This window comes from Schistocerca americana, chromosome 5 (assembly GCF_021461395.2).
Source record: "Schistocerca americana isolate TAMUIC-IGC-003095 chromosome 5, iqSchAmer2.1, whole genome shotgun sequence".
In the NCBI taxonomy this organism is placed as follows: domain Eukaryota; kingdom Metazoa; phylum Arthropoda; class Insecta; order Orthoptera; family Acrididae; genus Schistocerca; species Schistocerca americana.
Window position 1 is genome coordinate 592,942,811 of NC_060123.1, and position 14,205 is coordinate 592,957,015.

Here is a 14,205-nt window from a genome sequence, read left to right on the forward strand (position 1 = left end):
ATAATGAACGAAAATATCCTCAGTTTGCAGCTTTAATAGCATCTTTAACTGCAATTACATGTACAGCAAAAGTTACTGAGCTAAAGCAGTACAACCAGTCAATAATTTGGAGAACTTGTCTAGTCTGATGTCAATGTGTATCCCTAACACATTTTGAATATTTATTTTCTTTATCTGCTGACTGCTGTATTTCAAAGTCATGTCTTTGACTTTCTGTGACAATTGGAAAGGTATGTACTACATCTCTTTTTTTAATATTTCAAGTGAGTCTAAAATTTAAAGTGCATCCAATCCAGCTGATCCGTTTTTTCAATATTCAAGAAAATGATGCCATATCTCACAAGTCTGATGTGTGGTATTCTGTCAACTATGCTCAAAACCTCCTCACAGTTCTTCTACAGACTGAAAGACTGTTTACTAATATAAGAAACAGCAAATGACCCAGTACAAAGCCTTGTGGTTTTCCAATGTTTACTGTGCTCCACTCTGATGAAGATGGTGTTTCATGTTCATTCACTGACTGATATTGTCCTGTTTTCTGTCTGTTAGATAAGACTAAAACCACATCCCTACTTCCCCACTTTGACCACAAGCCCCTTTTTTCCATGAAATAAGTGTCACATCCATTTTCATAAGATCTACTGCCTTTACTGTTCATGCCAGCCTTTTACTGTATACTGGAATTTGATTGGATCTGATGTGACTTTTATTCCATCTTATTAAATAATTAATTATGTAAAGGAAAAAGTCATACCTTCAGTGATATTGCACTTGTAGCCACTGAATAGGCCAACTGTGTTGTCTACCGAGGGTAAGGTCAAGTTGATGTACATCTATATGAAGGAAACAAACTTGAAAACAGTATTTAGAAAGAAGATGAAAGAGAAGATATGGTATTTTGAGAACAATCTAACAGACCATTGAAAGACCAAAGTAGAAACAAGGCATCTGGAGTAAATGACATTCTCTCATAATTATCATTGTATTATAACCATATGCCTTGAGGAGAGTGACGAACGCTGTCTGGTGGAGTGTGCGGTGACTAGACTGCAGACAGAAGGTTGTGGGACAAAGAGATGGGGGAAAAAGGGGAGGACCTGGGAAAGCTGGGTGGATGCATTGGTAGAGAGATGCAATTGAACAGTGTGGGAGACAAGAATGGGGAGGAAATAATAGGACAAAAAGCGTGGAAAGTGTTGGGTGGAGGGTGTTGGGACAGTATGTTACCATAGATTGAGGCTGGGATAATTACAGGAGTGGAGAATGTGTTATAAGGATAACTCCTATCTGCGCAGTTCAGAAATGCTGGTGGTCGAGGAAAGGATCCAGATGGCTTGGGAGTAAAGCAGCCATTGAAATGAAGTGTGTTATGTTCAGCTACATGTTGTGCCACAGAGTGGTCTAATTTGCTCTTGACCACAGTTTAGCAGTGGCCATTCATCCTGGTGGACAGCTGGTTGGTAGTCATACCAATATAAAAAGTTGTGCAGTGATTGCAGCAGAGTTTGTAAATGACGTGGCTGCTTTCACAGGCAGCCTGGCCCCCAGTGGGATAGGATAAATCTGTGACAGGACTGGAGTGAGTGGGTAGACTGGGCAGGTTTTGTACCTGGGTCTTCCACAGCAATATGATCCCTATGCCACTTCCAATCCCACCCTCTTACCAAAAGGATCATATCCTTGTGGAAGACGCAAGTAAAAAACCTTCCCTACCCACCCACCAAGCACTTCCTATTCCAGTTCTGTCACAGGTTTATCCTACCCCATCAGGGGCTGGGCCACCTGTGGAAGCAGCCATGTCACTTATCAGCTCTGCTGCAATCATTGCACAGCTTTTCATATTGGTATGATTACCAACCAGATGTCCACCAGGATGAACGGCCACTGCCAAACTGTGGCCAAGAGCAAAGTAGACCACGCTGTGGCACAACAAGCAGCTGAACAAGACACACTTTATTTCAATGGGCATCTGAATCCTTCCCTGCACCACCAGCCTTTTTTAACTGCACAGATGGGAGTTATCCTTACAACACATTCTCCGCTCCCCTAATTATCTCAGCCTCAACCTACTGTAACACAATGTCTTCACACCCTCTGCTCAACAGTTTCCACCCCTCCTGCTTTATCATCTCCTCCTCATTCTTGTTTCCCATCCTGTTTATTTGAAACCCTCTGCCAACGCATCTGCCTGTCTTTCCCCACTCCTCTCCTTTTCTGTTCCTTTTTTCCCTCACCTTCCTGTCCCACAACCTTCTGCTGCATCTGTCAGCACTTAAGTCCATACACACTCCACCAGACAGCATTCATCTCTCTCCCCACCTGTACTCTACCTTCTCTTCCCCTACCCCTTCCCCACCCCCTTCAGATTGCTGCTGCTTGCTGAGGTTAGCCAACAACATTTTGTCAGACATGGAAAAGGACTTGGAAGATCAGTTGGAAAGAATGAATAAAGATTTGAAAAGAGGTTATAAGTTGAACATCAACAAAAGCAAAACAAGGATAATGGAATGCAGGCAATATTTTGTGAATAAAACTGTCCAGATTGCCTATTAAAATTTCTTTATATTTTATTATGATGGTTCAACTACTGTCATCAACAGATATCAAAAAGCTTTTAACAGATAAAATATGGCTCTGTCAGCACTAAAACCTATGTTTCAGTAGCCAACACATCACAGCAAATAAAGAAATTTCAATATGTGGTCTAGACGGTGTTATTCTTTTAATAACATCAAAAGTAAATTTAAATGTAAGGAAGTCTCTTCTGAAGATATAAAGTGCGGCATTATATGGAAGTGAACCACAGATGATAAACAATTATGATAATAAGAGAATGGAAGTTTTTCAAATGTGAAGATGCAGGCATTTTCCTGTTTCTGTGCCAGCCTCATTGTTTTTCATCCCCTGAGGAACCGTGTCCATCAGTGCACAATGTCACAACGTTCTTTTGTTTTCAACCTTTCTCCACATGAAACCAATGGACTTCAACACTTTTCTCAGGATGGTACTATTCCATCTCCACCCAGTCATCAAGATTGTTCAAGAATTTGCACGAGTTTTCGAACATTGGGCACTGCCTTTTGCGTACTGTACAACTCTTCTTTGTGTCCCTGATGATACATTTGTTGAATTCATCAACAACTTCTTTGATTTCCTCCTCCTCCTCCTCCTCCTCCTAAGTTGGAGAGAATTAACTGTTTTTATACAAACTGAAATATTTTCAGGTATGGGTTAACATGTATTATTACTACATTCATCTTTCTTTCTACAGATAGTGCTCTGCCAGTAATAGAATATGAGTACACATTTTACAATAATTGGCACTAAATGCGGAGCTGTTTTGAGTTACCCTCTAACAGCAGTACAATTGAAACTGCACAACCTCTTTTTGCTGAATGTTCCTGGGGATACTTTCGTGTGATTCCTTGGCAAACTATATAATTCTAGCAATGGTATAATGCCTCTTTCCAGTGTACATCACAGCTCTAAGGGAAGATTATGTAATCAGATGTAACAGTTCTTTTTGAGTTCCCTCAGCATCACAGCACTTCACCACATTCAACATCATTTTCCAGCACTTGCTTTCTTTTTCAAACTGGAGTCAAAGCCAACCCCTATACTGGGCTAGAAACTGCATCCTCACTCATTTTTGAAAAACAGTGAGAAAAGAGTAAGAAAACACAGGTAAGACATGTCTTTGGCTTGGAATCTCATTCACTGGAGTAGAATTGTCTTCAATGATGAGCCCCCTTCAAACTGAGCCCCGATGACCATCAAAGACGTGTCTGGAGCTGGACAGTGGTGGTGTGATACCAGCCTGACTGTCAATCAACATATGACCCATCAACTCTGAGTGATGGTCTGGGGTGCCATTTCTTTTTATATCAGAACCTGTTTGGCTGTCATCCCTTACAGCACAGTAGTATGTCGACAATATTCTACACCCAATTTTGTTGCCCTTCATGGCAAGCCATCCTCGGCTTACATTTCAGCAAGAAAATGCCAGCCTGCACACAGTAAGTATTTCTATCACTTGTATTCATGCTTTCCAAAGATTGCCTTGGCTACCAAGGTTGCCAGATCTCTCCCCAATTGAGAATGTTTGGAGTATTATGGGCAGGGCCAACCAGCTCAGGATTTCAATTGGACAAAATTTGGCATGGTATCTTTCAGGAGGCCACCCAACAACTTTGTCAATCAATGCAAAGTTGAATAACTGCTTGCTAAAGAGCCAGAGGTGATCAACACATTACTGACTTTTTTAATTTATGAACCTCTTTCTCTTGAAAAAAATCATCCAACTTTTCTGGAATTGTAATCATTTGTTTGTCTATATATATACACAATCAAATCTATCGATTTCTATTCCATTCAGATAATTCCTTCTGTCTCTCTCTCTCTCTCTCTCTCTCTCTCTCTCTCTCTCTCTCTCTTTCTCTCTGTGTGTTCTGCTGGCTAGCTTGCACAGGAGCCATCACCACAATTTTACTCCAATGGGATGCTTTAGAGATTCACTTAAAATTGACTAAGGCTATACTGTTCCAAAATCGCATCTTATACTTTTACCTAAACCTAATGTATTAAGTCCTCGATTTTTGAAACACACACCAAAAATAATCAGTGAATGTAATTGCATGTTTCGGGCTAAAAATGTTGAGCCTCTTCAGCATACTATCAGGTCTACATAATTCGCTGCTGAAATATCTGTCAATTTTAGTTCCCACAGAGCAATTAAATAATGCAGAGGAGCAAGATTTCACAGGGTTCAGTTTCATAGATTATGTGATGAGAATTGAATGTAGAAGCTTAGGATTTTGTTTCAATGAAACAACAGGTGGTATTGAGTGAAATGATTTAAGTACCATTTATCTATGACTTGTGCCAAGAAATTCAAAAACTAAGCCCAAAAATCCGGAAGTCTTTAGAAAAAAATTCCCGTTTCTCACCCGACCTGACATGGGGGGCATAATGGCCAATTTTAAAGAATTGCTTGGAGCCAGCAATGCTGACAGTGCTTTGGATGAATGACGAATTATCACATTTCAGTAATGGAACAAAGTTAATTCAACAGCAGAGGCAACTGGGGGCAAAGTGGCAGCTTTTGAACATGCTGCTAGAGAGTGGAAATCCTCGACATCAGCTACTTGGAGACAGGTGTTTTGAGCCTGCCATTCTCAAATGCTAGTATGGACAAAGCATTCTTCATAATGAATGTGCTGAAAACATACTGAGAAACAGTATGCACAGAAGCATAGCAGATCACATAATTAGAGCGCAGTACAGTTTGAAAAATGAAGGATGTATGCCTCCTAAATTCGAGCCAAGCACTAAACTTTATACCAAATCCAAGTCAGAGTTGCATATAAAAATCATAATGATGTCGATGTCATGTCCCCATAGTAAATGTGGTTATACTAATTTTATTGTTGTTTTATTCCAACATAAATGATGATAAAGTGCTGAAATTATTGCAATAGTTATTGTATATGTCACATAATTTCAATCATTGTACCATGTAACGTAATAACTTTGTGACACTAAATCAATCTAGTATAATTTTTATCACTTACTATGCCATGTAATAACTGTCTTATCTATTTCTGAAGTTGCTATACCATCTAATGGTATGTCAACAGAACAATGCCAGAACCATTAGAAAAGCAAATGTGGCGTCCCTAGACAAAGTTTTCTATTTTCCTGGTCCAGCTATGTATTCTTATTTACAAATTAAAAATTACAGTGTTCATTATTATTTTTTGATGTGTACAATAATTTTACAGCCCTGAACACGCAGTTCCATCTCTTCAACCATCCACCACCATCAATAATAATTTAAAGGAACAGGTAGATTTCAGATATTTGGGAAAAAGTTACCAAAATGGTATAATTTTGGGGAAATGATTTATATTTTAGGAAAACCAATCCAGTAGTAGCTATATTTTACTAAAATCGTTATGTACAAGCTTTTGAGATATTTTACGTGATACGATAATGCCACGTTAATGTAATAATTTGCGCTCAATTTATGTATACTCTGGTCTATGTCATTACATGTTTTAAATGTTTTGTATTGCATTTATAGACGGATACTTCAAAAACAGTCAGGCTTTCGCCTAAAACATGTTGGAAATCGCGTATAAAAAATAAGAAAATGGCTGACGAGTATATAAAAAAGTCGTTAATCCGATTCGTGGATTCAGTTCCTCTGTGCCTCGGTTGCCTGTCTCGCAAACTAGCTGTTACAGAATGTATTGAGTTCTTCGAAAATAGGGCAGTGGAAGAATCATAAACGAGGTAGGAGGTCAGTTTGAAATGTCTGCTTTTCCTGACAAATAACTACTGGAGGGGAGTCACTGTTTGGAACTACAATTTCGGAATCTCTACGACACGACAGCGCAAGCAGAGAAACCAGTTTAACACGTTGCTAAACCATCCCCTTGAAGCCAGCATTTATTTCAGTGTGCCCAGAAATGCAGTATTCGTGTGTGTTTATCCGTAAACCAAGTCGGAAGATCTCACAGTCAAGCTGTGCTTCCACAGGAGTAACCAGTACCTGCGTTAACAGTATACTAAGGCTATATGCGACCTGCATACTGTGAAAGCCACCAACAGTGTGTCAAATTTTGAGAGGGGAAGGGGGAAATGATGCACAGTTTTGCCTCCCCTTGCCTCGCCTCGTAAATTTATCTCGAGATGTACATGATCTACAGGCACAGCCAGAGATAAAAGTTATACTTTACGCCAACAATTATGCAATCAGCAGCCGGCCGCTGTGGCCGAGCGGTTCTGGGCGCTTCGGTCTGGAACCGCGCTGCTGCTACGGTCGCAGGATCGAATCCTGCCTCGAGCATGGATGTGTGTGTTGTCCTTAGGTTAGATAGGTTTAAGTAGTTCTAAGTCTAGGGGACTGATGACCTCAGATGTTAAGTCCCGTAGTACTTAGAGCAATTTTTTATACAATTAGTATATTGGTTGGCAATGTCTTATAAGGAGCCTGCCTACATAGAAAACAAAGCGAGGTTCAAAAATCTGCGTCTGTGATTTTGAACGAAAGGCCTGAACGCTGATTGGCCTCACTGAACTTGTGGGACTGATTTAGAAAATGGTAGTGCATGTTCCGCGATATGCTCCCAAGCTGGCCAGAAGATTGAGAAGGAATTCTTGTGATGGCACCTTCCATTCATTCAGCTAAGTGGTTGGAAACTACTGGAAGGTAGTTCGTGGACGTGCTGTAATGCACCTCTCCAACCCATTCCACAATTGCTCGCTGGGATGCAAGTCAGGGAAATTGGCAGGCAGGTCCACTCACTGAATATCCTAAGAGTTTCTCCACCTGCGCGGTTCGACACGACCTCGCATTGTCACCCATAAGAATGATGTCAGGGCCAAGTGCACCCCTGAAAAGACGCACACCAGAGACACACATAGTGAAGGAGTACAGTGTGACCGGGGAATGTACCACGCACAAAGATTTGCAGGTCAGTACATTTACAGAACATTATGCATTACCGAGCAAAGTGGTGCGGTGGTTAGACACTGGACTCGCATTCGGGAGGACGACGGTTCAATCTCGCGTCCGGTCATCCTGATTTAGGTTTTCCTTGATTTCCCTAAATCACTCCAGGCAAATGCCGGGATGGTTCCTCGGAAAGGGCACGGCCAACTTCCTTCCCCATCCTTCCCTAATCCGATGAGACCGATGACCACACTGTCTGGTCTCCTTCCCCAAAACAACCAACCATTATGCATTCTGACCCCATAATACCTGCGCCGCCAAAACGATCATGTTCGACACTGTTTCTGGGTGCATTAAGTGTTCCCACATCTCACCATAGGAGGGTAAGCAAGTATTGTTGAACATGATCGTTTCGGTGATCCAGGTGCTATGGTGCACGGGTTACTGACCTCTAAATCTTCGAACCGGTCAATGTTACTGTGACATTGTATTTCTTCTCCATATGCCTCTTTTCAGGAGTGTATTCGGCTATGACTTCATTTTTGTGGAAGATAATGCGCGATCGCATCGTACAACAGAGACGGAAGAGCTCTTTGGACCAGAGGATATTCGGTGAATGGGCAGACCTGCCCGTTGTCCCAACATAAATCCCACGTGACACGTGTGGGATGCATTGGGCGGACGTATTGCAGTACGTTCACATGCACTAAAGACCGCCCAGCAGCTGTCAAACATCCGGTGGAGGAATGTAACGCCCTACCACAAAGATTCCTTACGAATCTTGTGGTCACCATGGGAGCACATTGTAGAGCATGCACTGCTGCCCGTGGTCGCCATACACCCTATTAACAACCATGTCCTGCCTGTTATAATGTCCAGAGGACCCTTCATATATCGCGGTGACTTCGGTGTAATTATTGTATTTGAATAAAAGTGTCATTTCTGTTCGTCTCACTGCGTGTTTCTTTCCTTTACCTCCTGTATTATACTGTGGCAATTATTTCTATGTATGGTCCAAGTTTCATCGATAGTTGGCAGTGACATCGCGCGAAAGTTAGTTTAGTTCTCAAGTTTTGCAACACCAGTGTATTTGAAATCGTTTCAATATACCTTGATTTCTTAAATGAGGTCCAGATATTAGCTGCATAAACAACCTGCATAACAATAAGCTTCCAGCAAGGAAAGCCACAACAGATGTACAAAGTGCCAATATTAAAAGTCAAGTAGAGGATTCTATATTATGAGAGGATTGTCATAAGGAGTGTGACTAAAATATAGTTTAAAAAAATAAATGGAACTAAAATGGTGGCGCCCTAGTCACAGTATATAAATTTTTTCTTTAAAAAGAAAAGCTTACATTACCGGCTTCGACGAACTACCTCGTCGTTTTCAACTGTAAAAACATCAGTTGGAGAGTATATAATGGGAATTATAACCATACATCTGTAATTTTTGTCAGATGTATTCACTATTGCAGTGTCAAATAGACTTATAGAAGAAGAATTAAAAGAATTGAGAAATGGGATACTATCTACGCAGAAAGTTCCAAGGTAGCAGAAAATGCTGGAATATCCGTGACTTGAATGTAACGACTCGCAGCACAAAGAAACGTAAAGGGGAAAAAAAAACGCTTTGTAGATGAAACACGAAAAGAAGTAGGCAACATGTTTTTTATCGAACTACATCAGCCTTGACGATTCTATCGAACTACATCAGCCTTGACGATTCTGCACTATCAGAGCGTGTAGAAAACAGGACATCTTTGTACAGCATAGACATAAGGAGGATTTGAAAGAAGAAATTTTGCAGTTGGAAAAGATTCATGAAGCTTAGTTTCGTATCTGAGCCTGTTCTCGATCTGCCCCTTTCCGACGCTCTTTATAAGCGCAATATAACGTTGGCCTTTCGGATTTTCTGCACTTTGCCTGTTATTGTTGCCCAAGCAAAGAACATTCCCCGTTCTTGCAAGAGTTATGAACTGTTTGAGAACTAAAGGGCGGGTGGAAAAGAGTGGCTTGTCGAATTAGCTACGAGCGCAATACAGTCACATTTAGCCTGTTCATTAGATTATACTGGGTTAACGAAAGAGTTCTATCTAAAAGAGGTAGAAAGAAAGTATAATCTTGTGAAGTATCGAATTTATCTAAACTGTGAGTATTAAAAAGTTTCTTAAAGAGGCGGTTTGATTTTTTGCATTAAAATTTAATGACTTTAAGCAAAAACTCAAAGTTCACAATAAAAAAATTTTGGGGATGGGCCTTAGAATGCTTACCCAGTGCCCGAAAATCAAAGTGCCGGCCCTGCGTATCTGTGGTTACATTTCGAAGAAAAAGAGGCTGTGTTCTCTTCTATGACTTCATTAAGTCTACCCACACAGTGAGCAATGGAAGACCACAGAAAGAAACGGCTTTTCTTAAGAGAAGTTTCTGTGACTGACAAAAGCTAGAGGGCAGTTCAAAACACATGAGAGAGGAGTCTGTTTCATAGAGAGTCTGTCGCACTTACTCAGCAACGTGAGACTTTGATCGACCAACTGGCGCGGCATCTCCTGGCCTATCACGAGAATCACGAGAACCGTTGTATCAGTTCACTCCGGTTCCTCGATCGAACATGAAACGCACTGAGCAGTCACGAAACGATCACACTTCTCGATTAGAGGAAGAACGATTTATCAGAAATGAAGTTCTGATTGGCGCCAGCAATGCAAAACGAAATTCTAGAAATCATAGCTCAAATTGTTTAGCGAGATATTGCCCACAGAAAATTCTCGAGTGTACCCAATTATGGCAGAGTCAACGACAGGCGTTACCGGCCGGAAGCATATCATTCTTTACATACTCTGCGTCGCTATTGAGACGTTCGAAGTAAAAGAACTTTCCAGGGTTCCACTGGACTCCAGGGCACAAACGCTATTAACTGTCATTAAATACATCCTTCTAAAACCGTCAATAGAAACTCAGCTTCTATGCGCCCATTGTTTCGATGGTACAGAAAACATACCAGGGTCACTCGAAACGAAATTTTTTTTTTTAAATCCATCTTTTATTCTACATGTTTGAAAGATTTACAGTGTGTAGATACATCCTTTAGGAACAATATTTTCATTTCTCCACATAATTTCCAACCCTCTCAACTGCATTAACGCCATCTTGGAACCAGCACCTGTACACCCGCACGGTAAAATTCTGGACCACCCTGTTGGAGCCATTGTTTGGCAGCGTACACAAGGGAGTCATCATATTGAAACCTTGTTCCACGAAGAGAGTCTTTCAGTTTCTCAAAGAGATGATAGTCACATGAAGCCAGGTCAGGACTGTAAGGCGGGTGTTTCAGTGTTGTCCATCCGAGTTTTGTGATCGCTTCCATGGTTTTTTGACTGACGTGTGGCCGTGCATTGTCGTGCAACAGCAAAACATCCTGCTTTTGCTGATGTGATCGAACACGACTCAGTCGAGCTTGAAGTTTCTTCAGTGTTGTCACATATGCATGAGAATTTATGGTGGTTCCACGTGGCATGATGTCCACAAGCAAGAGTCCTTCGGAATCGAAAAACACCATAGCCATAAGTTTTCCAGCAGAAGGTGTGGTTTTGAATTTTTTCCTCTTGGGTGAATTTGCATGATGCCACTCCATTGATTGCCTCTTCGTCTCTGGTGAAAAATGATGGAGCCATGTTTCATCACCTGTCACAATTCTTCCAAGAAATTCATCTCCACCATTCTCGTACTGTTCCAAAAGTTCGCTGCATACCGTTTTTCTTGTTTCTTTGTGAGCCACTGTCAACATCCTGGGAATCCACCTGGCAAAAACCTTTTTAACGCCAACACTTTCAGTATTCTGCAAATACTGCCTTCCCCTATCCCAACATAGCGTGATTATTCATTCACTGTGATGCATCTGTCAGCAGTCACCTATTCGTTAACACTCTGCACACTGTCTGGAGTGTTTGCAGTACGAGGCCTGCCACTGCGAGGACAATCCTCAATATTGCTGTGCCAGCTTTCATCACATAACCGGCTTGCCCACCGACTAACTGTACTGCGATCGATAGCAGCATCTCCATACACCTTTTTCAACCTCTTGTGGATGTTTCCCACTGTCTCGTTTCCGCAGCACAGGAATTCTACGGCAGCACGTTGCTTCTGACGAACGTCAAGTGTAGCAGCCATCTTGAAGACATGCTATAACGGCGCCACTCACGGGAACAGGTTGAACTAAGTTTGAAAACAAGCGGGAAGGATGTATCTACACACTGTAAAACTTTCACACATGCAGAATGAAAACTGTATTTTTACAAAAATAGTGTGCATTTCTTTTGGAGTGACCCTCGTATCTGACTGGAAGAAGGGCATGAAGGAAATCATCCTTCCAAGACCAGCCAAGGAGCTGTTGCATCCACTGCAGTAACCATTGTTTGAGCCTTGCACTACAGGAAGAGTCAACAAACTCGTGCACAAGACTCGGAAAGCACTAGACACCGGCGCCCAGGTGGAGACCGCACAGGGAAAGGTGGCCGATGTGCTGTGACCAATTTTCGTCCAAAGCGCTGGGCGAGTTCATTCACAGTTCAGAAGGGAAGGCCGACACTGCAATCTCTCGGCTTGCCGGCGATGACAGAATCGAGGGGCACGCTCTGCAATCTTTCTCATACAATTTTACAGAAACTATTAGGTAAACAATGTATTTTTGCTTTACTTGCAGCTTTTTAAGTCAGGTTCTTGAAGATGTGCCCATAATTCCGTTAGTGGTCATAGTTACTGTGATATTTACGTGGAAATCAGACACTGCCCGAAATTCGAAAAAGTTTGCAATGAAAAATGGGGGTCGCTATGATTTTGTGTTTGGTGCATATTAAATAATATGTTACTGTGTATGAAATTTAGCTAACATATTGAATTTTTCTTTAGACTTGGGTGGAGGTCTATCTGCCACCAATGTTGAGAAAGTTGATCTGACGCAGCACACCAGCATTGAAGCCGGAGTGAAATATCCACAACATTCCTCATATTTCACAAACGGTTTGAGATATCGAAATGAGATTTCGGTAAATCATAGCACACAAAGAGGACAGTATTTTGTCATAGGTCATCATGCAAACCTTTATTATCCACCACGTCGTTCCACCAACTACAGAGTTTCTCGATGAAAGAATCTAATTTTTAATGGCCATTAATAGCTGGTGGAACGAGAATTGCTATGGGATATTGGAGCAACAAAAGTGAAGACATTACACGTCTATTTTGCACCGAGGACACACTATCATAAGCAGTTCCTCACTCGATAAACCGCTGTTTCAGAATTTTCTGTCAACTGCGCCTGCACAGCATGTTAGGGCGGTGACACTGTAAACTCCGGTGTGTTTAGGCAAAAGCAGCAAATTCTAACAAGACAACAAGAGAAATGTGTAGGTTTTATTCAAAATTCGGCAATCATGACAGTTCTCTGAAAGTTACAGTTAACAGGCCAAACGAAAACAAATCGTTGCATCTTCGGTGGAATTCTTTTTAGATACTAACCAAAGTAGAGGTGACAGGTTTTTTTGAATGGTCATTGTTGGGTCTTGCCCACTCATCTCGTATAGGGCGCCTAAGGGATGCTGCATTCTCTGAATGCTATACAACAGTTCGAGCAAATAACATTAGTAGTTTTACTTCTACAAAGCAGATTGACAATACTTAATTTGAATGTACAAAATGTCGCAATCGATGGGCGACATGCAATATAATTCAGAGTTCTTGGCTATATGCAATGTTACTGCAAGTTGACACACAGTTCGTGGATCACTACTATCAGATATCGTAGCACTCTCTGCTAGGCCGTGCTAATGCTGTCCACTAATGTCCGGCCTAGGCTGGCAGGAACGTTGCTTATATTCACTTCTTGTCGAGGTCGCCCCAGGCGCGGCATGGTCCTTGACAGCAGGCTATTGGCTGACATTTCCTCGCCGCCTTCTGTGGTGTCACATTCTTCCTCTTCGCTCTGGTACTTGTGGTTATGGCAGAACAGTCATCATGCAAGTGTTGGCATTGAAGGGCCCCACTTAACATTTACAACAAATGTGGGTGTAGGCTGCAGTTTAGAGTGGCACTTCCCCTCCAGTGCTCGGCATTTCCCCTACAGCGCCTGCTGGCAGCCCCTACCACTGCTGCTCTTCCCATGCATGCCCTGATGTCTGCAGTTCTACTGGCCACTGTATTCTGCACGGACTGTAGATGCTGTGTTTCTTGACTTCCGTAAGGCGTTTGATACAATTATGCATTGCCACCTAATGAACAAAACGCAAGCCTACAGAATGTCAGATCAGCTGTGTGATTGGATTGATGAGTGTCTAGTACACAGAACACAGAAAGTCATTCTCAATGGAGACAAGTCTTCAGACCTAAATGTAACTTCAGATGCACTGCAAGGTCCAGTAATTTTCACAGTACAAATAAATTACTTCCATCAGTCTCTTCACAGATGCTGCTGCTGTATACAGAGAAGTCACAACGCTAGAAAACTGTAGCAAAATTCAGGAATACCTGCAGAGGATCGAGGCTTGCTGTAGGCAGCGGCAACTGACCCTCAACATAAGCAAATGTAATACATTGCATGCACACAAACAGGAAGATGCATTATGGTGTCATTATACAACTGCAGAACAAATCACTGCGAGCATTACTTCCCTAAAATATACTCAAGCTCCAAAGAAACTGGTATAGGCATGTGTATTCAAATACAGAGATATGTAAACAGGCAGAACACAGCGC

The 14,205-nt window shown here is 41.7% G+C and overlaps 1 protein-coding gene across 1 annotated transcript in view; it reads right to left on the minus strand.

Annotated features, from left to right (window-relative positions):
• Nucleotides 1-14,205, minus strand: part of LOC124615852 (beta-hexosaminidase subunit beta-like) — a 171,253-nt gene that overhangs the window by 94,536 nt on the left and 62,512 nt on the right. The gene's annotated exons all lie outside the window — the stretch shown is intronic.